Source organism: Arvicola amphibius, chromosome 2 (genome assembly GCF_903992535.2).
Source record: "Arvicola amphibius chromosome 2, mArvAmp1.2, whole genome shotgun sequence".
Classification (NCBI taxonomy): domain Eukaryota; kingdom Metazoa; phylum Chordata; class Mammalia; order Rodentia; family Cricetidae; genus Arvicola; species Arvicola amphibius.
The window spans coordinates 36,497,435-36,524,951 of record NC_052048.2 but is presented as its reverse complement, the minus strand read 5'-3'; positions in this window follow the sequence as shown (position 1 = coordinate 36,524,951).

Sequence of the window (27,517 nt, the reverse complement as noted above, 5' to 3'; positions counted from 1 at the left end):
CCAGTGAAAGAAGCACATGTTTCTATGGAATTTATAACTAATGAGCATATTCCCATTAAGACTTTTACTAAAGAATTTTTTTAATTAAAGCAGTAAAAGCACCAGTAAGTAATCCTTTACTGGAAAGAAAATGTACTAGGGAGACCTCAGAGTTGTTTTAGTCAGTAAAATGCTTGCCATGAACAATAAGGTCCTGAGTTTGGGTTCCCAAGATCTGCAGAAAAAGCCAGGCATGGTTTGTGCCATTCTAATCCTATCACCAGGGAGGTGGAGACAGAGGATTGCTGGGGCTTGCTGGCTAGCCCATCTGGATGAATCATTAAGGTTCAGGGTCAGTGACAGACAATTTCAAAAAATAGAGTGGAGAGTGAGGATAAAACACACTGGATATTGGCTTCTGGATTTCAAATGCACACAAATACATGTGCATGTGTACCTGCACATGTAAGCACACAAACATGAACATATATATGATATAAACACATTCACACACATGCATGTGTGTGTGCACACACGCGCGCGCGCACACACACACACACACACACACACACACACACAAAGTGAAGAAATCTGGGTGTGTGGAAATCTAAATGCCTACTAAATTCCGGGATGGACATAAATGACTATCTCTCTGCCCTCAGAAGTTAGGATCTAAATCCAGTTGGGATAATGATATTTTTTTCTGGCTTTTTATAGCTCTGAACAAATTGAGATAACAGACCTTTAATAACCAGAAAGAACAAAGAGTTTCCACAAAGAGATGCTGTCCTTCCATGCCCTGCTGTCTATGGGTCTCTTCCCATAATGCAGCAGCACTGAGTGGGTTAGCATTAGGCCCTGGCAAAATGACCAAATATTCCCTGTCCTGACAATTATATGTTTGATGAAGCAAGCAAGATTCTTCAGGAGAAAATGAATGCACAGCCTGTAGTTATTTCTATCATGACACCTGTATCTTAAACTCAAGAATGGCAGAACCAAGTGCTCACCTAGCATCCTGGGAGGACTGGAGAACTGGCTCAGTGGGTAAAATCATTTGTGCTTTTATGAGAACCAATGTTTGGTCCCCAGTACCCACATGGTCACAATCTTCTATCACTCTAGTCTCAGAGGATTGAACACCCTCTTCTGACCTTCACAGGAATCCGGCATGCAGGTGGTGTATGTACACACATGCAGACAAGGCACCCATAAAACAAAAGCAAATGATTATTTAAAAAATTAAAAGGCAGCCCGGAGAAAGATGCAAGCATCTCTGCTGAGAAGCAGATGTCTAGTCCCTGCTATCAGGCTGACCCTGCTATTGACACTGTGAAATACACAGCAAGAACGATGTAGTCCCAAGACTGTTCACAAACTACAGATCTCATTCTGAAGTTCTTACTTAAATAGGACAGTGAATAACCAAAATAAGACAAGACTACATTTTCTTAGAGCACAAATTAGTATTTTTAAATTTAAAATTATTATCATTTACTTATTTTATTATATGATTTATTTTTTAAATTGTCTACATTTTTCCTTTATAGTAATAATGATGATGATGACAATATAGAATCTCACTGTATAACTAGCATGGCTTCTCTGGAACTCATTATGTAGATCAAGGTAACCTCAAATTCACAAAGATTCACCTGCCTCTGCCTCTTGAGTATTTGGATTAAAGGCATGCACCACCACACACTGTAGTCAGAGGCTGCTCATTCATTCCTGGCTGCCAAGACCTGAAATAATCACACAGAAACTACGTTATTTGCAGTACTGTTTGGCCAATAGCTTAAGCATATTTCTAACTAGCTCTTATATCTTAAATTAACCCATTTATATTATTTTATAATTTATCATGAGGCTCATGGTTTACCAGCAAGGTTCTGGCTGGCTGTCTTTTACTGCAGCTACATGGCATCTCTGTGACTCTGTCTTCTTTCTCCCAGCATTCAGTTTAGTTTTCCCGCCTAGCTCTATTTTGCCCTCTCATAGACCCAAGCAGCTTCTTTATTCCTTAACCAATAAAAGCAGCAAATATACAGAAGGGCTTTCCAACCAACACACTAACTTTTTATTGTTATTTTCTTTGAGTCTATGTGAACATGTATTTGCAATAACATGGAAATCAGTAAACAACATTCAGGATTTGATTCTCTCATTCCATCACATGATTTTCCAAAATCAAACTCAGGTCATTAGGTTTGTAAAAAGAACCTCTACCCACTGAGACAGTCATAAAAAATAATAAAAATTCATAAATAAAAAATAAAAATAAATAAATAAAATAATTTATTTTTGTTTCTCATCTAACAGTAGATGGTTTACAGAGTACCACTTGCACAGACCAGAGTTAGTAAGGCCATGGATGTTCGCCTATGTGTTAGTGGTGCCAGCTATATGGACAACACTGTGACGGCATCTCATAGAGTCCAGAACAGTCACTGTTACCACGGAGACATCATATCAACTGACATGCCGGAAAACATCACAGGTCAGATGGTACATACAATCCAGGAAAAACAGAATGAATTATTGCCTTTTCCATGATTCAAAGAGTGTGTCTATAAAACAGTAAAATTAACACAACATACAATTTCTATAACTGGACAACTGTGAAATTACACTAAAAATTAAGTTAGGAAATTGTCTTATTATAATTTGGAGACAGTGGGAAACTTGATTGTTTTGTTTTGTTTTAAAATTAGTTTCACATAGATCTCACATCTATCAACACCAACAGCAATGACACTGGAATGAAGACTCTAATGGGAAATTGATGTGGGAGAGTCTTCTGTTTGAGTTGATTTCATTGGCTAATAAAGAAACTGCCTGGCCCATTTGATAGACCGCCCCTTAGGTGGGTGGAGTAGACAGAACAGGAAGAGGAAGTGAGGTAGAAGGATCAGTAAGATGCCACACCTCTCCTAAGTTAGGCAGACCACCGTGCCTCTCCTCAGAGAGAGATGCCAGATGCGACAAAGCCAGCCGCCAGGTCAGACATGTTGAATATTTCCCGGTAAGACACCACTTTGTGGTGTTACACAGATTATTCAATATGGGTTAGTCAAGATGTGAGTAATAGGCCAGGCAGTATTTAAAAGAATACAATTTGTGTGATGTTATTTCGGGGTATAAGCTAGCCAGTGGCCGGGAGCTGGGCGGCGGGAAGCCGGCCCGTACCTCTTCACTACGGAATGGCACCCAACGTGGATAACTGAATCCACAGAAAGCCTGAGAAAGCTTGGGAAAGACTAGAGTAAAGCATGTTTTCTTGATAACAGCAATTTCTCGGGTCTGAGCAAGCGCTCTCATCTAAGAGAGGCTTCCTGACTCAGCTTCAGCTGCAAAACCCTGCAGCTCATTAAGAGGTCCTGCCACAAAACACTTAAACGGTGTTGATGAAAAGCTTTTCAGTTTTCAGCCATAGCAGGAAAAAAGCTGTGCTGTTTTAAAATGCCAGATTTCTGGGCCATCCTGCCAGGGCAAACTCTGACACTTTCAAGCAGGCGGTCCTGACTATGGAGCTTTTGAGTGTTGTTTAACACTGTTGCAGCTTGCTTGCTGGCAGGGACCTTGAACCGCCAAAGAGTTGTGGTACCTCTGCCATGAGGCTGGAAAGCTAGGGAATGGGCTGGATCTAGCCGCCAAAGTCACGGCTTTAGTCCTACTGATATTGTTTGGTAAAGTAAAGACTCATGTAGTCAGAAAGAGAGATATACAATAAAAGAAAAATTCAAAGTCGAAGAAAATGTCTAAGTGGTTTACACTGTGTTAAAAATATATGCAGGCTAAAGGTTAAAGTTCTTAAAAGTAAAAAAAAAAAAAGAAAAAGAAAAAGAACAAAAAAGGAAGTAGTTTGTTGTGGTGGTACACACCTTTAATCCCAACACTTGGGAGGCAGAGGTAGATTGACCTCTGTGACTTCAAGGTGTGGTAGCACACACCTTTAATTCCAATGCCTGGGAGGCAGAGACAGACAGATCTCTGTGAGTTCAAGGTGTTGTAGAGCACACCTTTAATCCCAGCACTGGGGAGGCAGACGGAACTCTGTGAGTTCAAAGACAGCCTGGTCTAAAGAGTTATTCTAGGTCAAAGATATACAGAAAACCTGTCTCAAAAAATAAAAGTAAAAATAAAAGAAATAGAGGTTAAAGTAAAGTCGCATAAAGATGGAAAATACACAGAAAATCTTGATACTGTATGCTATTATGCTCTCTTTGAATTGTTTGAATGCTGAGGAAGAAGCAACTAAAAGATATTTGTTTATAAATGCTGCTGAACTAATCCAAGAAAGATATCTTGAAAATACCTTGACTTCAGAATTTGGATCTAAGGATATGATACTTTGGAAAAGAGATTCTTTTGTTTTTACAGAAAATGAGACCCTATGGATTGCATCTATCCCAATATGGTATGATAGACCACGGCCTCCTGAAAGGTTGCTGTGAACAACTTCAGAAAATTACTTCACCCAACTGATGACTGAGATGAACCTGGCATACAGGTTACACCATGAAAGATCTGATTAACAGCGTCCCCATTCAGCAGGAAGCAGTTTGGAGAGAAAAAAACTGCGCCCATTACCCAAATATTGCTTATGAATGTTCTTTTACATTTAAAGGGAGATATGATATAGATATGAATAATTTGCATTGGTATAGATTTTGCTTTATTGATAGAGATTTAAGGTCAATTTTGTTATATGTATACGTATTTCTGATACTGATTAAGGTATTGTGATTGTGTAGTTCATTTAAAATGTAATGTATAATTAGGAAATATAGGTTGTTGATGGATAGTCATCAATAATAGTTAAGCTTGTAGTCATGTTAGATTTTCTATATATAGAGAGATATATTTCAGTTAGATAGACATTCTTCATATCTTTCAAAGACTGCAAAATATGGCATTTAATGTTTTAATAACTTAGGAATTTTCATGATAATGAGACACATCTGCTCCTGGCAGCACCAATCTACTTTAAGAAGATGATGGGCATCGAAGAGGATCCTTATGGAGTTTGATAGCCATTTGGGCAAGAAACTGCTCTTGCCTGGACTATTGCATAAACTGGACACAGAGAACCCTCAGAGAGAGGACTGCTGAACTTGACTAAATGTGAGATGATTCTTTGGGGTTCCTGATTCATGAAAGAGTCTGCAAGACATTCTACAGGACACAGCAGATACTGACTGAACTGCCTTTGAAATTTCCTGCTTTATGGAAATGTCTGCTGGAAACTATGGGCCTATAGGCTGAAGATGGATGCCCCAATGCTACAAAGGAACTTTAGGTGACTGTCCAGGCAGCAAGATGTCTCTGTGATTTCTAGAGTTTTGTAAGTTGCTTACTTCTTATTTACTTAGGTAATATTATATCCTTCTGGAGTCTTTGATGGAGTTGAAGAATGGATAGATAGTTAAAGTTTTCCTTTGTTATGATAAAAGATAAAATGGATATAATATTGTAACTAATTCTTACTTGATAACTATTTTGTTATATGTAATTTTACTATGTTAAAGTTAAAGCCTTTCTTTTATTGTTTAAACAGAAAAAGGGGAAATGATGTGGGAGAGTCTTCTGTTTGAGTTGATTTCATTGGCTAATAAAGAAACTGCCTGGCCCATTTGATAGACCGCCCCTTAGGTGGGTGGAGTAGACAGAACAGGAAGAGGAAGTGAGGTAGAAGGATCAGTAAGATGCCACACCTCTCCTAAGTTAGGCAGACTGCCATGCCTCTCCTCAGAGAGAAGCCAGACGCGATGAAGCTCCAGCCCAAGATGGACGTATGCTAGAAACTAAATGGTAAGGCACCACTTCGTGGTGCTACACAGATTATTAGATATGGGTTAATCAAGATGTGAGTAAGAGGCTGAAAATAATGGGCCAGGCAGTGTTTAAAAGAATACAGTTTCCGTGTAATTATTTCGGATAAAGCTAGCCGGTGGCTGGGAGCTGGGCGGCGGGAAGCCGCCCGCAGCTCCACACTACAGGAAATGATGCCATGACTTGAAACAGTCAGAGGGCTCTACATAAAAATGAGATATCTATGATGAAGGAATCACTCTGGGTGGGCAGCACCACATCCGCTCCTCAGTCTAGCTCAGATAGACTGAAGAAATCAGCAACCCACTCAGTAGAGACTGCATGGCCATTCCCTTTGCTGAATGGCCTCTCTGGATTCTTCTCCTAACTTGTTCTCTAGTTCCATCCATATAGTCTCACTGCTTCCCAAACAACCCCTGTTTTTCACAACTCTGTAGCTGGGAGAGCCTTTCTGGATCTCCTGAATGTCTCCTATCATGCAGGACTTAGGGATCAAATCCCACTTGGTATTTTGAAACTTAACAACTTGGTTCAGATCGGTGTGGTCCAGCTCTATTTACATCAGTCACAACCACCTGGCATATCAGGGTTGCTGGACAATCAACCATTAATAAAGCAGATACATATCCCAAAGACATCAAAATCTGGGTGTCTGCTGGTGTTTGGAGAGTATCAGTGTAGTATCACAAGAGGTGAGTCTCAGCCTTTCAGACTGATCATGAGTCAATGATGTCACATGCATAGCATTGTTCCATCAGCCCCACTATAGATATACCACAGCTGCTGTTAATTGTCAAAATCCTCCTCTGAAGTAGTTATTTGATATGCTAGTTAATTTTCACTATCTATGTGATGGACTTTGGAATTCCTGGGCTTTGGGATGTATCTCTTAGGAGATGTGTCCTCCAGGTGATTCTAAATGTCATCAAACTTGCAGTGAAAATTACCCATGCCTCTGACTTTGCTGGTGCTTCCAGAGTTGTAGAACTGAGGAGGGGACAGCCATGGTGTACATGAGGACACCGTGCCATGAACTAAGGACACAGACTAAATGAAAAGGAGAAAATAAGCTGAACACCAGCATTCTCTACCTTGTGACTATATATGCAATGTGACTAGCTGCCTCACACTCTTGCTGCCATCCCTTCCCTACCTGATGAACTGTGCCCCCCTAAACAATAAACCAAATCAAACTTCTCATACGTAAGTTGCTTTTGACAGTTATTTTGTCTTAGCAATGAGACAACTACTAAAGGTGATAAAGCTAAAGACTAGATGGACAAACTAATTTTGAACACCTTTTTAACTACTTATTTGTATATAATACTAATGTAGGCTTCATTGGCGCGCGCGCGCGCTTGTGTGTGTGTGTGTGTGTGTGTGTGTGTGTGTGTGTGTGTGTGTGTGTGTGTTGCCAGGGACCAGCCTCAGCAGAGAAGTGAGTCTTGAATATGGGATGTCTGGAAGGTGAAATGAGTACACTAACAGAGGATTCTTATTCAAGTTGACAGGCTATCAGCTGCAGAGCAAGATCTTCTTCTTCTTCTTCTTCTTCTTCTTCTTCTTCTTCTTCTTCTTCTTCTTCTTCTTCTTCTTCTTTCTTCTTCTTCTTCTTCTTCTTCTTCTTCTTCTTCTTTTTCCTCCTCCTCTTCTTCTTCTTCTTCTTCTTCTTCTTCTTCTTCTCCTTCTCCTTCTCCTTCTCCTTCTCCTCCTCCTCCTCCTTCTCCTTTCTCTTCCTCTTCTTCTTGTTCCTTTTCTTCTTCTGCCTCAGTCTTTTATTGCCAGTTTTACACAAGGAAAATGATTCTTTTTTCTTGCCATAGGTTAATCATTACCTGGGCAAAGCAGTTCATAAGAAGTATAAAGATTCTTTGAAATCAGAACATTATTATTCAGCATGACATTTTTCCCAGTTCCCAAGCCCTATGCCAGCCTCCATATTCTTAATTCTTAGCTGAGTTAGTCATAAAACAACTTCTGAGGTTTTCACCTCAGCGGCTAACTATTTGCAGTTTACAGAGGCTTAGTTTAGCTGGTTTTACTCCATTGTTATACCTTTCCCATTGTTGTTCCACAGAATTCCAATTTTGATGTATAAGGCCATAGGCAGTCAGCCATAATGACCTAGGTTCCTCAGAAACTTTATTCATTATAGCCAAGTTCTTTTCTGTTTCAGTATAATTCTTTTGCCAAGTTTTATAATCAGGTAAAAAACAATTTCTGCATTTTTCCTAAATTTCCCCAATTCTTTCATCAGTCAGGGTTTTTTTTTCCCATAATGTGTTTTATAACTTTAATGCCTTCCTGTTCTATCAGATCAGGAAGACTCATATTATCATACAGCATTCCATATTTTCAGAAGTCACTGGTGTGGAAAGAGAAAAATAACATAAAGAACAAGTACACTAGTAAAATTGCTCTAACCAGAATCATCTGTAACATTGCCAAATGTGTATGCAGACACCATAGAAGTGGTCTTCAGAGCTCATAGGTGTTTTCTCCTTGGCCCTCAAGTAATATGCTCATTTAATAGCCACTTTGTTGTTTGGAAGGAATTGCTTCCTGCATCTCTGGAACCGCATGTGGAGGGGGGCTATGCTTTGCCATCTCCGGCAGTGTGTGTGTGCCATGTGTATGCAGGCATCAGTGGAACCCAGAATAGGTCATTGGGGTTCTAAGAGCAGAGGTATAGATGGTTGTGAACTGCTGTACATGGATACTGTGAACTGAACTTGGAACCTCTGTAAGAATAACTACTCTTGGCAACTGAGTTCTTAATGACTGACTCAACTCTCCAGCCCCAGCTTCACTTCTCTTAGGTAGGTATTTTCAATGAAGACATTGACCCAGCAGGCACTTCACTCAATAAATATTAGCTGCTGTGACTACTATGGTTATCACAAGTATTGATTGTCATGGAGCCAATGAGTGAGAGAGACATTGCAAACTACATCCACTTCAACACAGATATGCTTTAATCAGTTGTAATTGACTCATTATTCAAAATAGAACGTTCAGTGAATAACATCAAGTCAATGCTTTAATAAAACCCATGGTATTTTTAAGAGTTCTAAGCTGGGTTTGATACCCCACAAGAAGTAGGGAACAATACATAAATGTATACACCAGGACTATGCTTGACTAGTTGAATCACATTTGGCAAGGTAGTTGAATCTCCGATGTGACAGTTTCTCATTAGGTGACACTCAAAATGTTCCTGGGAGGTCTGTGAACACTCTTTGAAAACAGTGGCTGGCATGGAGCTGACGCATTGTGGGATTCTCAGTCAAGGCTCATTTCTTTCCCTCCCCATTTCTTTCTTAGGAAATCGTGTCTAACAGGCCATGTGCTCTGTGAGCTTTCTGCACACCTCTGCTTTCCCTTATTTCTCCTTAATTCCTCATTTAAACTCAATTTGTTTCTCAGCACCAGGGGTGAGCATAGGATGCAAATATGTTCATGATTACTAATGACAAAGATCGCAATGTGGAAGACAGATGCTACCAATAACAAAGAATTGGAAAGGCCACAGGCTGAGCTAGTTTAGAGAGAAATCATGATGAATGGTGATCTCAGACAGGAGAGTTCTAAACAATGATCCTCTGAGGCAGGTAAGTGGAAACACAGCGAGGCAGTTTAAGAGAAGAGTGAAGGTGCAGATTGTGGGGGTGGCAATGCACACTTGTAATTCCAGCACTCGAAAGGATTAGGCAAGAGGGCTGGTGTAGTTTGAAGCCAGACTAGACTACAAAGTAAGATCTTGTCTCTAAAAATTAAACAAAGGAAAGACTTAAAAGTGAAAAGTAAATGAGAATGAAGATGTGTAAGGACTTTCAACAAGCAAGGCAGTGTCAGAGAGAGGAATAGGGGAGTGGGAGCCTTAGTCAACAGTTAAGGCATTAAGGTGGGGCTTCTGGGGTGTTCCCATAATAGACATTAAAGGTACAGAGGGAAATCTGGTTAGGGCAAAATGAGACATATTGGTGAAACCAAGAGATCCAGTGAGTAGAATAGCATTACCTCAGAGATCTGCACTTTTAAGAATGTCTCTACAAGACCACACCCTAAATATAATTTCAGTAGCACAGACACTGAAAAATAAGTTAATAAATGGGACCTCCTAAAACTGAGAAACTTCTACAAAGCAAAGGACATGGTCAACAAAACAAAACAACAGCCTACAGAATGTGAGAAGATCTTCACCAACTCCATACCGAACAGAGGACTTATCTCTAAAATATACAAAGAACTCAAGAAACTTGACATCAAAAGAACAAATAATTTAATAAAAAATCAGATACAGACCTAAACATAGAAATCTTAACCGATGAATCTAAAATGGCTAAAAGACACTTAAGGAAATGCTCAACATCTTTAGCCATCAGAGAAATGCAAATCAAATCAATTCTGAGATTCCATCTTACATCTGTCAGAATGACCAAGATCAAAAACACTGATGACAACTTATGCTGGAGAGGATATAAGGTAAGGGGAACATTCCTTCATTACCGGTGGGAGTGCAAATTTACACAGCTGCTTTGGAAATCAGAATGGTGATTTCTCAGAAAATTAGGAAACAACCTTCTTCAAGATCCAGCAATACTACTTTTTGGTATATACCTCAAGGATGCATAATCATACCACAAGGATTTGTGCTCAACTCTGTTAATACCATCATTATTTGTAACAGTCAGGAAACTGGAAACAACCTAGATGCCCCTCAACAAAAGAATGGATAAAGAAAATGTACATTTACAAAATGGAGTACTACAGAGCAGAAAAAAATAATGACATATTGAAATTTGTAGGCAAATGGATGGATCTAGAAAAAAACCGTATTGAGTGAGGTAACCCAGAACAAGAAAGGCAAACATAATATATACTCATTCATAAGTGGCTTTTACAAATAAAACAAAGGAAAATCAGCCTACAGTCCACAAGCCCTAAGAACCTAGATACCAATGAGGACCCTACGGGAGACAGACATACATGGTTCTACAAGGAAGGAGAAAAAGACAAAATCTCCAGAGTAAATTGGGGGCATAAAGGTCAAAGGGGAGGGTAGAGGGGAAGAGAAGTGTAAGGGAGCAAAGCGGAGAAAAATGTATAGCTCATTCAAAACAACAAAAACTAAAGAGTAGATTTTGAGTAAGCAAACAAAAATGAATGTCTCTACAAATACACACCCGTGAGTCTAATTTTAAATGTATTCCAGGTCTGTGGAGATGACTGAGTGGGAAAAAGTGCTTGCTTTAGAAGCTTAAGGGCCTGAGTTTCCCAGCAACCATGCGACCCCAAAGCCAGGCATGGCTGTGTGTGCCTATAGTCCCAGCATTGGGGCTCAGAGATGGGCAGACCCTGAGAGCTTTATGGCCAGAAAGCCAACCAAAAAGTCTACCTTGTGGTCCAGTGAGAAATCATGCCTCATAGCAGTCAATTAGAGATCTATAACGGAAAACATCTGACATACTGCTCTGGCCTCTACAAGGGACTTCATAGTTCTCAGACATTTAGGCAAGAGTTGGCAAGGCATTTCTGTTAGGGGCCAAATACTTTAGGCTCTTCAGGCTATAAAGTTTCTGTCAGAGAACCTCAGTTCTCCCATTGCATCTTAGAAGTGAATATTTTAAACTATGTAAGTGAATGATTTTTATTATGGTGCAGTAAGAAAAGGAAGCTAACTGGATTTGACTCTGAGTTTCTGGTTCATAGCCCATTGATTTCAATGAACAGGGGAGCACTGAAACGAATCCCATGATGTCATGACTCTGTTCTGTTTGCCTCTATGCTCCTAAGAATCTAATAAGGTAGCTATGACAACTGGCTCTGTGCTTTTCAACTAGCGTTTACTAACTCCAAATAGCCATTTAAAATGTAGTGTAAAGAACTGTCAAATAGCTTTGAGTCAAAAGCAGGGGCACAAATGGGATTCACCAGGCCTGAAGCTCAAGCAAGCAGACTAAAGACAAGTGCTAAGTGTGTGGTCATCTACAAGCTCCCCAGTATTCACTTTCAAGTTTATGGACACTAAACTCTCAGCTTGTAAGCATTCTAAGGTCGGTGCATCAGTCCTTTACCAGTTGGGGGCACAGAGTTCTCTGCTTGCTGGCTGTCAGATGAGTGGTCTACTCTACCTGAAGAATTATTATTCTGTTATCCTTTTATCCAGGTTTTATTTACCCGAACAGTACATGGGTCCCCTATCAGCAGCTAACAGAAGCTGAGAGTCTATGCCCTGAGTCTCATGGGATGCCACTTCTCTCTTCTGCCAAGCCCAGATGGTTGGAAAAAATGATGGCTTCCAGTCTGCATGGCTGGGCAAGATCTGGACAGTTGTAAGCTTTAGATATCATGACCTGGCATCTAAAATCCTTATTTAGCATTGTTAAGAAACAAAACCAGTTCTATAGCTCCTAAATTCTCTTCCTATGGACACACCCTACTTCCCCTAAGTTCTGCTGTCAATTTTGTTTTCAACAAAGGTCTCCAAATGTTCACTATACAAGAGAAAGCCTTAACCTTCTAAGAAAACCACTACTCCACAGAAGAAGGAAGGAAGGAAGGGAAAGGGAGAGAGAGAGAGGGAAAGAGGGAACGAAAGAAAAGTATGGAGGGACAAGGGAAGGATGAAGGAGGGGATGGAGGAAAGGAAAGATTGGTACACAGTGGATTATCTGTAAGCACTGTGATGTAAAGAAGTCAGTCATTGTCACCCAGGGTGTGAGCCCTGGATGTATGGTTGATGTCAAAATCCCCACTTAGACTACATTTCTTCACTTTCAAGGTTAATGTATTGTGTCCAGGTGCTCACCATGCCCAGCCTGGCTTCTATCTATGAATCTATGAAAATATGACCCAGCTAAAACTAGAAAAGTTAAATTTTATTTTTAACAACATCACTATTACACAGGTAAGACTGTCCCATACAGGTATTAATATCTGTGGCACAGGAGAGTTCAAAAGCATTATTTCAATAGATGATCTCTAGTGACTGCAATTAATAGCAGGTTGTTTTGCACAGACAAGGAAACAATAGTCGTTAAGTGCTATGTCTTTCATGTTCATTATGACACTGTAGCTTTGAGGAGAGTGGACAGTCATTTCCCAGTACCTGAAATACTATCAGGAAGAGGAGAGGAGAGGAAGGTGGATTATGTCACTTTCTTGCCTAGAATTCTTCACAAATTAGACTTAGCCAAGGAAGACACAAATGGGATCCTATTTCAATACTGACAGCTTCAAATTTAACTTGTGTTACACACATTAATATCTTTGAAAGCTTCTTTCATCCATTGTTTAGACAACACATTATTCCATTCCTCAAGAATGGCTTGGTTTATTTTTCTCACAGTCATGACAGTTTTTGTTTTGTTTTCCTATTAGTATGATTTAAACATAAATTAAGTCTACCTCAGGATTTCCAAGAAGAGCAATCAGAAAATTGATCAACACATCACCAGTTAATACAGACTTCTGCCTTCCACTACAGCATACCCAAAGTAAGAAATAAGGCACTGGCTTTGTGGCAGCGTATCAAAATGGATATTCACCGTTGCTCAGGAAACAGGTGCAGTGACAATGATGGCTGTCAGAATGATTCTCTAATTGCAACTTGAGTGAGGCCAAAGCAACAACAGCAACAACAATCATAAACCTCGACTGTCAGCATTTTCAGAATGGTTTCAGATGTTATTAATACTTATATTTAAATAAGGAATTTCTGACTACTCATCATTAAAGACTTCAAGGAATCAGTTCAGCTCAGTTCGCATTACAATTCCTTTTTCTTGGGGTTTTGAAAAATTACATTTTACATATTATTTTATACCACGTCCATGTATGCGTGTGCTCACATACATGTTTTGCATGGGGGGCAGTATATGACATTGCATATGTGTCGATATCAGAGGACACCTTACAGAAATCAGTTTTCTCCTTCAAAGCGGTCACACCCATGCTTGGCATAGGTGCCTTTACCTGCTGAACAATCTCACAGACTCATTACTCTTTACATTGGTTTCAGGACTTTGTAACCCATCTGCTTCCAGTGCAGCTGCACTCAGTAATCTCATGAGCTTGATGGAAGCCACACTACTACAGGTTCCTTGAAGCAAAGGCTTATAGATGCCATCCCAGTCCTAACACCTGTAGCCATTCCTGGAATCTACATGATAATTTACAGATATAATGCACATGTTTTTGTAACCATCATAACAGAGTAGATACAAATACCAGAAACTGTGTGTGCATATGAGTCTATGTTTATATGTGCACACATGTTTATGTGTGTATGTGGTATATATGCATATACAATACATATACATATACATGTGTGTGTGTGTGTGTGTGTGTGTGTGTATGTGTGTGTGTCCATGTCTGAATGTGAGTAAAAGACATTACTGCTGGGTGGCAACTCTAGATAGCATACTCAACCTAGTACTACTTGTTGATTTCCAATGGGCATGATGACACACACATATTTGCAATGGTTATGGTTATGAATTTTTGCCCCAGGGTAACAAAATATATCCTATTTTCTGTTTTCCACCCTTTTGCTCAGTGCGTAGAGAGCATATTCACAGTTTTAAATTAACTTAACTCTTCCACCATGAAAAGGAGCAAGCCTTGTTGTTGATGTGACTGTCAGGCACAACCATGGAGGACAGTGAAAACACAGAGACTAAAAAGCACAAAGTTAGTTTCTGGTAAGGGAAATAGAACAAGAGCATGCTGTGTGAGGACTGTACTTAACATACTATGTAGAAGTTTGTTAAGAGTAGATCTTAGAGCCGGGCGGTGGTGGCGCACGCCTTTAATCCCAGCACTCGGGAGGCAGAGGCAGGCGGATCTCTGAGTTTGAGGCCAGCTTGGTCTACAAGAGCTAGTTCCAGGACAGGCTCTAGAAACTACAGGGAAATCCTGTCTCGAAAAAACCAAAAAAAAAAAAAGAGTAGATCTTAGGTCCTCTCCTCATTAAATACAAAGGTAAACATGTAAGATGATAGATATGCTAATTTGCTTAACTATAGTAATTACTTCAAGTATATATATATATATATATATATATATATATATATAGCAAGACATTGTGTCACATACCTTAAGTGTGTATAATAAAACTATTAAAAATAATTGTATTACTTTATTTACCTATTTTTATATTAAATTTTAATATAATATATATTCTAAATGATGAAAATTCAAACTAAATATAGAAACAAGCTAATTCCACAGAGTAAGTGCTTATCAATAGTGACTTTTCAGAATATAACCTGAAAAAGATCCTAAATCTTTCTGTCAATACCACTGAGCAGAATATGTGCTTAAGATGAACTTGGAACAAACAAGTGAGTAATGGTAAAATAGGGGGCTTTTCAGGAAGAAATATGGCATGTGGGGATGTACAAGAGAGCCAGAAATGGTGTGAGTAATGGGAGGAAAGTGAGAGTCAAGGATGAAGACAGAGCAGTCTACATGTAGCTCCTGTCTTTTTGAGAGCTCTCTTCATGGCTTTCTACAACTTCTCAGTGAGGAGCACTTTGCAAATGCATTATTTACTGAAAGAATAAACAGTTTTGATTTCACAACAGTTGACATAGTTGAGTCCATAGTGAATGGTTAGCCACTGAGGTCTAGTTCATTTGTTAGATTTTAAAAGACCCTGGGTTAAAGAACATTATCCAGCCATGTAGTGACAGAATTCAGTGGGCTCTGATTAAAATATGAGTACATACATTCTTGTGTCTGTGAAGAAAATTATCCATGCCTCTCATGAAAGGATGCCTTGACAAGCTCTTAAAGGCACAGGGCTCTTCCATGAAGAGCACGCTTCTCTAAGGAGACTGAATGACTAGGGCTTCAAATGATTCTTTTAAATGTTCAGGACACTGAGAGTCCACTGAAGGCAAAGCAACTGATTCATTTTGGAACTAGCTCAGGGAAAACTGGAAATGCTCACAATATACATAATTGAAATTTTATATACATACATACATATATATATACACATACATATATATGCACACATATATGTGTGTTTTTGTATGTATGTGTATATGTACATGTATTCATATGTATATTTTGACACATTCCCTTCTATTTCCTCTACAAGAACAGAACAAACCTGAAAACTTCATGAAGGCAGATGTTAAAATTGTCCACTGTCAGCAGACTTCTATAAAATCAAACAGGTGTGAAAAATCAAAAAGACATCTCAGGTTGCCGGGAATTTAATTTAAAATGTAGGTTGAAGAATTATGAGAGAAAGGAGGCTGACCTTGCCCTCTCAGGTAGAATGTCTTGCTATTCATCTTTCTGTCACAAAAACAGTTATGAAAACCCTAGTTTTGTCACCTATGAAGAATGCAGGGAGAAGGGAAATAGAAATACCCTTTACTTTCCAAAGAAAGTGTTGCTCCATCACCTGGCATCTGGCATTCTGGAACTTTGGAGGATTAGACAGTGCAAGGAAATGGCAGGACCCTTGCAATCTCAAGTCACATGATCTACTACCATTCCAGAACACCACTTCTGTGTCAGTTTACTTTCCATTGCAATAAAGACTATGACCAAAAGCAACTTTGGGAGCAAAGAGCTTATTTGACTTACATATCCAGGGTGACAATCGATTAAAGAAAGGCTTGACAAGAACTCAAGACAGGAACTGAAATAGAAACCACTGAGAAACAATGCTTTTACAAGATTATTCCTCATGGCTTGTTCAGCCTGCTTTCTTATACCACCCGTGACCACCTGCCCACAGACGGAGCTATTCACAGAGTGTTGGGCACTGCCACCTCAACTGTTAATCAAGCAAATGAAATGGCCCACCAGACATGCCTACAGGTCAGTCTGATGGAGGAAATTTCTCAATTGATGTTCCTTCTTCCCAGATGATTCTAGTTTGTGTCAAGTTGACAAACCAACCAGCACACTCTCTTTATCGTGGTAAGAACATCTGCATCATTCATGTCCATCACTATAGCTATTCATGTGCCAGGGATGCTGAAACAGGATGCCGTTGATGGATTTGCTTTAAGTAACAGAAATGTTCTTCAGGTTCTAAATGCTGAAAGCCCACCAATCAAAGTTTGGCAGGACTAATTTCCTGTGAGGCTTCTCTTTCCATTTGGCAGATGTTTGCCTTCTCTAGTGGCTTCATGCTATACATTTTCCTGTGTGCACATGCTCCTGGTACGTCTTCCTGTTCTCATAAGGACACCAGTACTACTCGATGAGGACCCTACTCCTATGCCCTTATTTAACCCTAGTTAGCTTCTTACAAGTGTTACCAACATAGAGGTCAGTTCACAGGAAACCATTCAGTTCAAAGGAAATTCAATCTGTGAACACTAATCAATGAAAAACTACTAACATCAAAAGACCATGCAGAGGTAAACTTTCTGCCATGCTGTTATTATTTATTACGGTTTTCTAAATGTCCTTCCAGATATGACCTAATAAAGATACAACTTGGGTTTTGATCCATCAGAATTGATGCTGGAATCAGGTAGTGGAGGCTCCAGAGTGGTAGAAAACCACAGGAATAGAAAGGAACCATGCAAGAAAAGCCACTTGGGGACCTGTGGATGTCGGAAAGAAATACTTTTGTTTTCTGAAACATGAAGTACTTCCTCAAGGGCAGGGGACCTAACACAAAGTCTTCAGAAGGAAAGAACTCTGTGCTGTCTTTGTCCATGTTCAAGGGGAAGTCTTTCCCCTATTCTTTTCTTTGTTCACTTTACAAATCATTTAACTTTTAAAACACACAAATTCTTTTTTGTATGTTTTTGTTTTTATTTTATTACTTAAAAAATGCCAACCCAAATTCCCACTCACTCCCCTCCCACTTCCTCCACACACCGTCCTACCCCATCCCCCTCCAATCCTAAGAGAGGGCAATGTACCCCACCCTGTGGAAAGTCCAAGGCCCTCGCTACTATATCTATGTTGAGCAAGGTATACATCCAAAGAGAATAGGATCCCAAAATGCCAGTACATGCAGTAGAGACAAATACCAGAAATACACACAAATTCTGATACTGGAGAATGAAAGTCAGTCATTCATTCATATATATATATATATGAATATATATATATATATGAATATATATGAGATATATATATATATATCCACATATATAGTATATAAGTGTATTACAAATGCATTTGACAGTAGAGTTCTTGGTCACAAACTCTCATTTAAGAGAAGAAAACTACAAAAAAAAAACTTGAAAGAGAAAATGGATATGGCAGAGCTTACATGGGTGGTAAGAGCACAGGAGAGCTGGTGGTGGTCTCACTGACATAGGAGAACTGGCTCTGCCCCTCACCAGCCCTGGGAGAGCTGGCCTTGGTGGTGTGGGGGTGGGGAAGCTGGCTGGATGACCAAGGGTGGGGAAGAGATGTCATGGTGGAGGCCAGGGCTTATCAATCCAGGTTCCCTCCAAGCCCACATCCAGGGCTATGAGATGGCACACCCAAATATCTAACCCATCTGTTTGGAGCATGTGAAGTGACTGGTCCTGCAGAATCATAGCCACAAGATCTCCATGACTGGCGCAACAGCAGCATACCTAAAAGGAGTTTCAGTGAAGGTCCAATGTTGATAGTACAGCAGAAGCCAAAAGCTTTGAACGAGACCAATGACTTAATGCAAAGAATATTCTCAAGTAAATCTGTTTTGTTGAATTTAATGTGTGACACACTGCAGTTCCCAGTGTCACTATGACAAATGAATAAGTGATGGAAAGGCAGGAAAGATGGAGGAGTGAAGGGATTTTATTTTTTAATTTTTATTTCTAATTTTTAAAAATTTCTTTTGGGGGAGAGGCTATACAAGGGTGGGGGTAGATATGGAAGGACTGGGTATGAATGGGATTGGGGTGCATGATGTGAAATTCCCAAAGAATCAATAGAAAATTTTACAAATCAGGATAAAGAACATTGATAGCAATTATCAACTTAGCCGGAAAGTTTCTTGGAAAATATGATTTTAAACTGTGTTTCTTTTTTTTTCAGATTAAGACTTGAATTAGGAAGATTTACCTAGTTTAGCTATCTTGTGGAACAGTACGGCTAAAGACTTCCCCTGAGCTGAGTAGCTCATTTTGTTGACAAAGTGTGTATTACTCAGAAGCATGTGTTTTTTTGCATTCTTTTCTAATATATGCTAATTAATTCACTCTGTTTGTCGACCCCATAGGCACCACCTGTGGGAAACTGCAAGCGCAAAACTTGGAGATACTGAAGCCCAGACCCTGATACTTGTCAAGTCCAAGGCAGGTTAACCAAAAGATTTTCTTTAGAAATGAGGAAAAATGAGATGACAATTTTGCAAAAGTTGTCTAACCTTAGGTTATGTGGTGACTGGTAATAACAGGTTCTCTGGAGACTTGTAGAAAGAATGCATGGAACAACAGATCGAAAGAAGGTAACAGATTGCTATTATGAGCTTCAGGCCTAGGTCATGGTTGAAATGAATTGTACTGAGAAGACAGCGTTTTTGAAAGAAGATGGTAGAGTAATAGAGAACAGCTTGAATAAGAAGGTGTTTGGCAAGAGGGCTTATTAATCAACCAAGAGTGGGGTGGATAGGAAAAGGTACGATTTAAACAGGGGTAGTTCAAAGAAGGTTCCATTCTTTGAAGTTCCTATGTGACCATTTGTTACTTGTGATTCTTGACTGTGCCGTGGGCATTGTTGTCTTGTACCCAAGACCAAAAGGATTAATTGGGACATTTTTTTCTAGCACACCACCTTTCCATGTGCCTCTATGTATGATGACAGTTTGACTCATTCAATCATAGCAACAGCTATGTAGTGTCAGAATATTAATCTCCTTGCTGCTACCCAGTTATACCTCCTTCCTGACAGCTTTGAATTACCATTTTCAAACCTCACCATCATATTTTGAAAGTTATGTATGTGAATAGCTACTTAGGTTAAGTTTTCATATTACAACACAATTTCTGAGTTAGTCAAACTATAAAGAAAACATGTTTAGTTTTAACTCATAGTTTCATCAGTTCCCATCATGAGCAGGCAGGCAGAAGTATTGTCATCAGAATTCCAGTGAAAATATTAAATAACAATGGCAAAGAACATTTGATTGAATAAACGTTTCCTTAGTGACCAAGACAGGAAAGAGAAAATGTAGTGGGAGCTGCGGGCTGCGTTCCTGCTGCCTGGCTCCAGACCGCCTGGCTAGCTTATGCCCTGAAATAACAACACACAAACTGCATTCATTTAAACACTGCCTGGCCCATTAGTTTCAGCCTCTTACTCACATCTTGACTAACCCATATCTAATAATCTGTGTAACACCACAAAGTGGTGGCTTACCAGGAAAGATTCAGCACGTCTGTCTTGGTGGCTGGCTTCATGGCGACTGTCCCAGAGAAGAGAGGCGGGGCAATTGCCTGAGCCATCTACCCCACTTCCTTCTTCCTGTTCTGTCTACTCCACCCACCTAAGGGCTGGCCTATTAAATGGGCCAAGGCTGTTTCTTTATTAACGAATGAAATCAACACAAACAGAAGACTCTCCCACATCAAGAAAAGAAAGAGACCAAGGTACCCACCACCAAAAGTACAACAGCCCTCCCATGACCTAAAGCCTTCCAATAAGCACCACCTCCTGAAGATCTCACGATCTCTAAATGTCACCAATCTGTCCTAAGCCTTTGACACACAGGCCTTAGGAACATCCAAGTTCTAGACTTCAGTACCATCCCATAGTAGTTTTAGTTTTCTTTTGAAAATTTAATTTTTGTATGAATGTGTATGTATAGAGGACATGTATGTATCACATTGTGCATGCTGAGGACAAAGGTTAAGTTCCAAGCATCAATTCTTAACTTCCACCTTGTTGAGGAAGGGTCTCTCTTGTTCCTATCACTGAAGCTGCATCTGTTTTGCATATGGTATATGGGGATCAAAGTTAAGTTACTTGTTCCATTGTGCCTTCTTCCTATCCCTACCATAATTAAATTGAGTAAATAATGTGGTATGTCTACTGGCTGAGAATCAAATAGTGGGATTTAAAAAATGATCCGCAGTATCAGGGCAACAGGACATGGGGCCATAGTCTGTGACAGTGAGGGTAAAGTTGCTATTGACTTCACCTCATCTTCCCTAGTGCCATGACAGATTTGTCACTTGCCTGTTTCTTGGGTCAATAGGAATCCCCTGAGATGAGACTTTGGATTTGTGACTTCCTACACATTCTATGTGTATAGGAAGTACTTGCTAAATCATTCAACTAGTGGAAACCAGTATCTGGTGATTTTAAGTGTGTTCTAAATATAATATCACGAGTCTTCTTAGAAAATAAGAAAATAGGATTATATAACTTTGCATCTGTAACGGTGATGAAAATTATAAAAGAAATGAAGGGTCTCTGGCCAGCATGAGCATGGCAAGTGTGGTTGTGGCTGGCCTTGACCTTTCCATCACTCCCTCTGCCACACCAGAAACCATTAGAGTTCATTCCTAATGTTAGCCCTCAAGGTCCAGTCCCTTATTTGTCCAGTTCTGCCTCCTGAAGCTGACTAACAAGGTCCAACTACAAAAACACTGAAGCCCAACAATCAGAAACCTGCTTTGGATCATCTAATTCCACTCCCAATTAAAATTAAACACCTAATCCTTACAGAGTTTCCCATTTTACCTCTATCCAGAGGAAGTCCTTTTAGCCCCTCCCCCCACGATGGGGGACAAATACCCCAGATCCCTCTCCCTTGTTCTCTTCCCCACTTCTCCCTAGTCCTATATCTTCTGTCTTTGTCTCTTATTCCCTGTATCCAGTCCCTCTGGGGAAAACAAATCTCCTTTGTGCTGAGAATGTGTCCTTGCTGGTCCTGAGCCAATACTGAGTCATGAAATACCTGCAAATGATTCACTACAGAGTACAGTGACCAGTAAGAGACTCAGAATGGACTTTAGCATGGGGTTAATTAGGAACTGTAACCTAAACGACTTGTTGATAAACTCTAGAGGACTAGACTTAGGCTCTCCAAAATCCGTATAAAAACCCATACACTCATAGTGGCCACCTTTAATTTCAGTACTCAAGAGGCAGAAACCATAGTTGACTAGCTAGAATAGTCAACTCATAAAGTTCCTAAATAGAGTAGAGAGGAATTGAGGATAAACTTCATAAACTTCAGCTATGCACAAGTATATACACATATGTACATCAATTCCCAAACATACACGTGTATCAGTATGAAAGCATAGAACACAAACATATCTACACTTTCTATTTTCATGCTGGAGATTAAATTACATGTTTGAGATTAAAAATCTTCTGAAATGGAAGTTGAGTTAAAATAGCCCCAAAAGTATCCACCATACCCTCAAAGAATATTATGAATATTTCCAATCAGGAAAGAAAAGAAATTAAGCTATGAATCTAAGGGAAGTATTAATAAATCTTTTTCTTCTTTTCCTTCTTGCCCTCCTTCCCCTCCTCTTCATTTTCCCCCTTCTTCTCCTCTGCCCCCTCCTCTTCTTCGTTTCCCTCTTCCTCTGCCTCCACTTCTTTCTCCTGTCTTATTTTCACACATACCTACACACAGAGAGGTAGGGAGTTCGTGGTCAATTATTTCTAAAGTCTCTTTGAAAAGCGATACAATGTGACTTGTGTTTCCCAAATTATCACATCTACCAAAACTGAACAAAGCCAATCGCCTATGTGTTACACAAAGATGAGCAAAAACAGAAGGAGAACATGAGATAATGCAATCAAGGCCATCTCCTTCCAAATTGCTGAAAGATACTGAAAAGGGTGCCCCCCTCCCTGCAGCAGACAAGCTCCTGAATCCACCACAGGGATTGTTAAGAACCCCACATTTGGAGACAATTAAGTGTGGCAGAACAAATGGGAAAGCAAACAGTATCTTTTATTCCAGCTCCCCAAGTCCTAGTTCACAGCTCTGTGATTCTTTTTCATGACCTCCATTTCCCCATATGGAAAATAAAATATGTGGCCTCATTGGGCTGCTTCCTATGGAGCACAGGTAAAATCTTTCTTATTCCCCTCATTCCAGCTCTCCAAGGTAGATTAAATCTGCTGAAATACAGTCCAAGGGAAGTTTCAGCTCCCATATGACTGAATCAGAGCTGCAGTAGGGACGGAGGTTCACTCCAATCTCTTATTTCAACAGCCCCTTGGTCTCAGTACTTCTGTGGGGTCACGGGGCCGATCTCCAGACTAGGTACAAGATGACAGTAAAGACTCTGTCAGTCCACCACCTCTGTTCGAAGCCTCCAAGGAAACAGACCTCTCATGTGAGACACTGGGATGAATTGCAGGATTCTCACATGTGCTTTGTTCAACAACTCAATTCAGACTTAAAATCCCAAAATAGCTCACAAGAACTCTGCTCCTTTGACTTTCGATTCCATCTGTAGCAAATAATAAATGCTATTCATTGAGACTAGTGTCATGAGGGCCAGGATTTTAATTAAAAATGGTCTTTTCGGTAGATTTAGCATACAATTTCTCCCTGACCACAAACATAAATGCAAGCCAGCAGTCCCAAATCCATCTGGCAGGATTCTCAAAGGTGTAGACAGTAAGGGGAACGCTTGTCAGAGAGGCAAAGTGGTAAGAAAAATGCTGTTAGCAACCTTCAACATGGGTTCAGATCTCCTGGCCTTCCCAAGTTAGAGGCCAACTGGGAACAGTGGACAGGCTCTGCTCACTCCATGTACACAAATGGTTGTTCTCTGCTTCTGTTTTGAGAATGTTGTTTATGTCTCAGGCAGTCTTTGGGGAACAGAAGTAGCAAATGGTGAGCTCTGTCTAAAAATAAGAAGAAACAGTTTCTTCATTTTTTTAAAGCTAAATCAAAAAGAGAAGACCAGGATAGCTGGACCTCCTCAAACATTAGTGGCAAATAAACTCTTGCCCCATGAACGCAGGACAGACTGACTCCCAGTAGCCTTTACATTCCTGAAAATACATTTCAGTAGTCCTGTTCATAAACCTTCTGTGACTACAGAGGAACTAACTACTATGAGAAGTCAAGGACATTTCTAGAATTTTAAAGATGAAGAAAGGCAAAGCATTAGTGGGTAGAATGCTGTTCTTTTGTTGTTGTTGTTTTTGTTCTTTTATTGTTTTTATTGAGCTAAATATTTTTCTCCACTCTCCTCTTTTCCTCCCCCTCCCCTTCTATCCTCTCCAATGATTTCAATGCTCCCAATTTACTCAGGAGATCTTGTCTATTTTCTACTTCCCAAGAGATTAGATCCATTTATGTCTCTCTTAGGGTCCTCTTTGTTGTCTAGGTTCTCTGGGATTGTGAATTATAGCCTGTTTTTTCTTTGCTTTATATCTACAAGCCACTTATGTATGAGTATATATTGTATTTGTCTTTCTGAGTCTGGTTTACGTCACTCAATATGTTTTTTTTTTCTAGATTCATCCCTTTGCCTGCAAATTTCAAGATACCATTTTTCCACTGTGTAGTACTCCATTGTGTAAATATACCACATTTTCTTAATCTATTCCTCTGTAGAGGGGCATTTAGTCTGTTTCCAGGTTCTGGCTATGACAAACAGTGCTGTTATGAACATAGTTCATAACACAAGTTGTGGTATGATTGAGCATCCTTTGGATATAGACCCAAAAGTGACATTGCTGGGTCTTGAGGTAGGTTGTTTCCTAATTTTCTGAGAAATCACCATATGATTTCCAAAGTGTCTGTACCAGCTTGCATTCTCATCAGGAATGGAAAAGTGTTCCCTTTACCCCACATCCTCTCCAGCATAAGCTTTCATCAGTGTTTTTGATCTTGGCCATTCTGAGAGATTTTAAGATAGAATCACAGAGATGTTTTAATTTGCATTCTCTGATAGCTAAGGATATTGAGCATTTTCTTAAGTGTCTTTCAGTCATTTTAGATTCTTCTTTTGAGAGTTCTCTGTTTAGGTCTGTACCTCATTTTTTATTGGATTATTTGTTCTTTTGATGTCAAGTTTTCTGAGTTTTTTGTATATTTCGGAGATCAGCCTTCTGTTCGATGGGGCTGATGAAGATGATTTCCCATTCTGCAGGTTGCCATTTTTTCTCCTTGACTGTGTCCTTTGCTTGTAGAAGCTCTCCAGTTTTAGGAGGTCCCATTTATTAATTGTTTCTCCCAGTGTCTATGCTACTGGGGATATATTTCATATGTGGTCTCCTGTGCCAATGTGTTTAAGAGTACTTCCCATGTTCTCTTCTATGAGGTTAAGTATGGTTAGTTTTATGTTGAGATCTTGATCCATTTGGACTTGAGCTTTGTGCATGGCAATAGATATGAATCTATTTTCATTTTTCTATATGTTGATATCCAGTTATGCCAGCATCATTTGCTGAATATGCTTCCGTTATTACATTTATATTTTTAACTTCTTTGTAGGTGTGTGGATTGATATCTGGGTTTTTGATTCAATTCCATTGGTCCTCCTTTCTGCTCTTATGTCAATACCAGGCTCTTTTCAGTACTGTGGCTCTATAGTTGAGTTTGAAGTCAGAGATTTTGATGCCTTTAGAAGTTTCTTTATTGTACAGGATTGTTTTGGCTATCCTGGATTTTTTCCTTTTCCATATGAAGTTGTGTATTGTTCTTTTGAAGTCTGTGAAGAATTTTGCTGGGTATTGCATTGGATATATAGATTGATTTGATAAGATTACCATTTTTACTATGTTAATTCTACCTATCCAAAAACATCAGAGATATTCCATTTTCTAATGCCGTCTTCACTTTGAAGAAAGAAATTGAAAAAGACACCAGAAAACAAAATGCTGTTTTTAACAACCTATGTTTCCCTTCCTCTTGAGAGGCATGTCACCCACACTTGTTTCAATGGGATACCCCTTGTCACACTATCCACAATCACTGTGTTTCTTCATTGGCCAACAGAACACACATAGGACCTCAGCTGGCTGACTCTATCTCTGTTCACTTCCAATGACAGGATTTGTTCAAACTCTAGACAGCAGAACAAAGAACATTCTTTACTAGTTTAAAATGCAAATGTCTCAAGAAAGAAGCAAGTATTGGGCAGATTAGGCTTATAATTTTTCTGTAACACACATCCCCACCTCCATTATCTGCTCTAGCCAAAGCTTATTTCTAACTTCATACTGGGTATTAGCGGGGTGATAATGTCAGGGGTCAATGATTCAAATGGTATATAGTGTTTTCAAATTGATTGTTTTGAACAGATGTATGTACTTGATTAAAGTCTCTACTAGGGATTGCATGTTATAAGAAAATGAATACAGAACTCCGAGGAACCATTAAAAGAAAAAGCTATGTACAAAATATAGTTTAATGGAGGAGTCAGCCACAAAGGACTGTACCCCTCTATTTCAGAAAATACACAGTCTGAGGTGTGGTGATCAGGGTGGGTTTCTCTCTGATAACAGGGATTAAGCGAACCATTTGGCTCAAGATCAGTTAGTCAGTTCATCCTTGGAATTGAAAATAAGTTCTGATATCCACGGGGCTCCTGAGTGTTTGTAAAGAAATTCTCTCTTTACCAAAAGCCAAATAAAATAAACTGACAGAGACTGAGGACAGCAGAGATATACAAGCTGTGGAGACAAATGGGCATCTCCAAGTCTCAGAGGTTTCAAGTCCTGGTTCCAGTCCTCCAAAACTTGTTTTGCAAACGTCCTTCTCATATTCCAAGAGACATCTTCATAATCACACAACTTAAGCAATTTTCTCATTGTGTTTTGGGTTTTAGAGCTGAGATAGTTGAGGATATTCTAAATACAAGTTAGCTCCAGGAGAGAGGTTCAGTACTTGCCAGAATGTGAACTCTGTTCCTCACACAAGGTTGTTCACTAGCCCACCTCTTTGAAATTCGGCCTAGCCTATAACTACCCTGGGTTGAGAGCTTGGTCTTTCCCCAGACACTTTCCATGGCTTCTCAGGATCAGTTCATCCCACGTGATTTTTTGTATTGATTTTTATTGAGGTATACATTTTTCTATGCTCCTCTCCTTGCCTCTCCCCTCCCTTTCAACCCTCTCCCAAGGTTTCCATGCTCCCAATTTATTCAGGAGATCTTGTTTTTTTTTTTTTTCCTACTTCCCATGTAAATTATATCCTATGTAAGTCAGCAGTAACATGGGAGGCCATCCTCACTTCTCTTCAACCCTGACACCTTGGTTTCAATTTAGTAAAATTCTATCAGGCTCTGGGAGCCATCTCTGCACCTGGCACCTGCACATGCTCCATTCTCTGCTCATTCCCATGCCCGGAGACTTGGCCTGGTTTTGACATGGATGCAATTACTTATGTGTGGACTTCACCAGACTGTGTTAATTGCACATGGCTAATATGGCTTCCTGGCAGAAACTCATAAGTATTTGTTGAATGAGTGGTTAACCAATGAATGCCCAAGGTAAAAATTGACATAACTAGAAGTGAGTTTTCTCTATTTCACTAGAAGTAAAATTTCAAAATTTAGAAATATTGAGACTTCTTTTTTCTTCTTTGTTTGTTTTTAATCAATTTTCTGGCAAACAGATACCATTGGGAAGATTCCAAAGCCATTAGGACTGGCATGCCAGGAAACAGCAAAAAGGCCAAATGTGCATTTAATGACATCACACGTTCAGAATATTCTGGACTATACTTTGGCTTCTCTCTTGGTCACATGTTGGTGACATAGATATCAACTTGGTTCCTGGTCCTTCC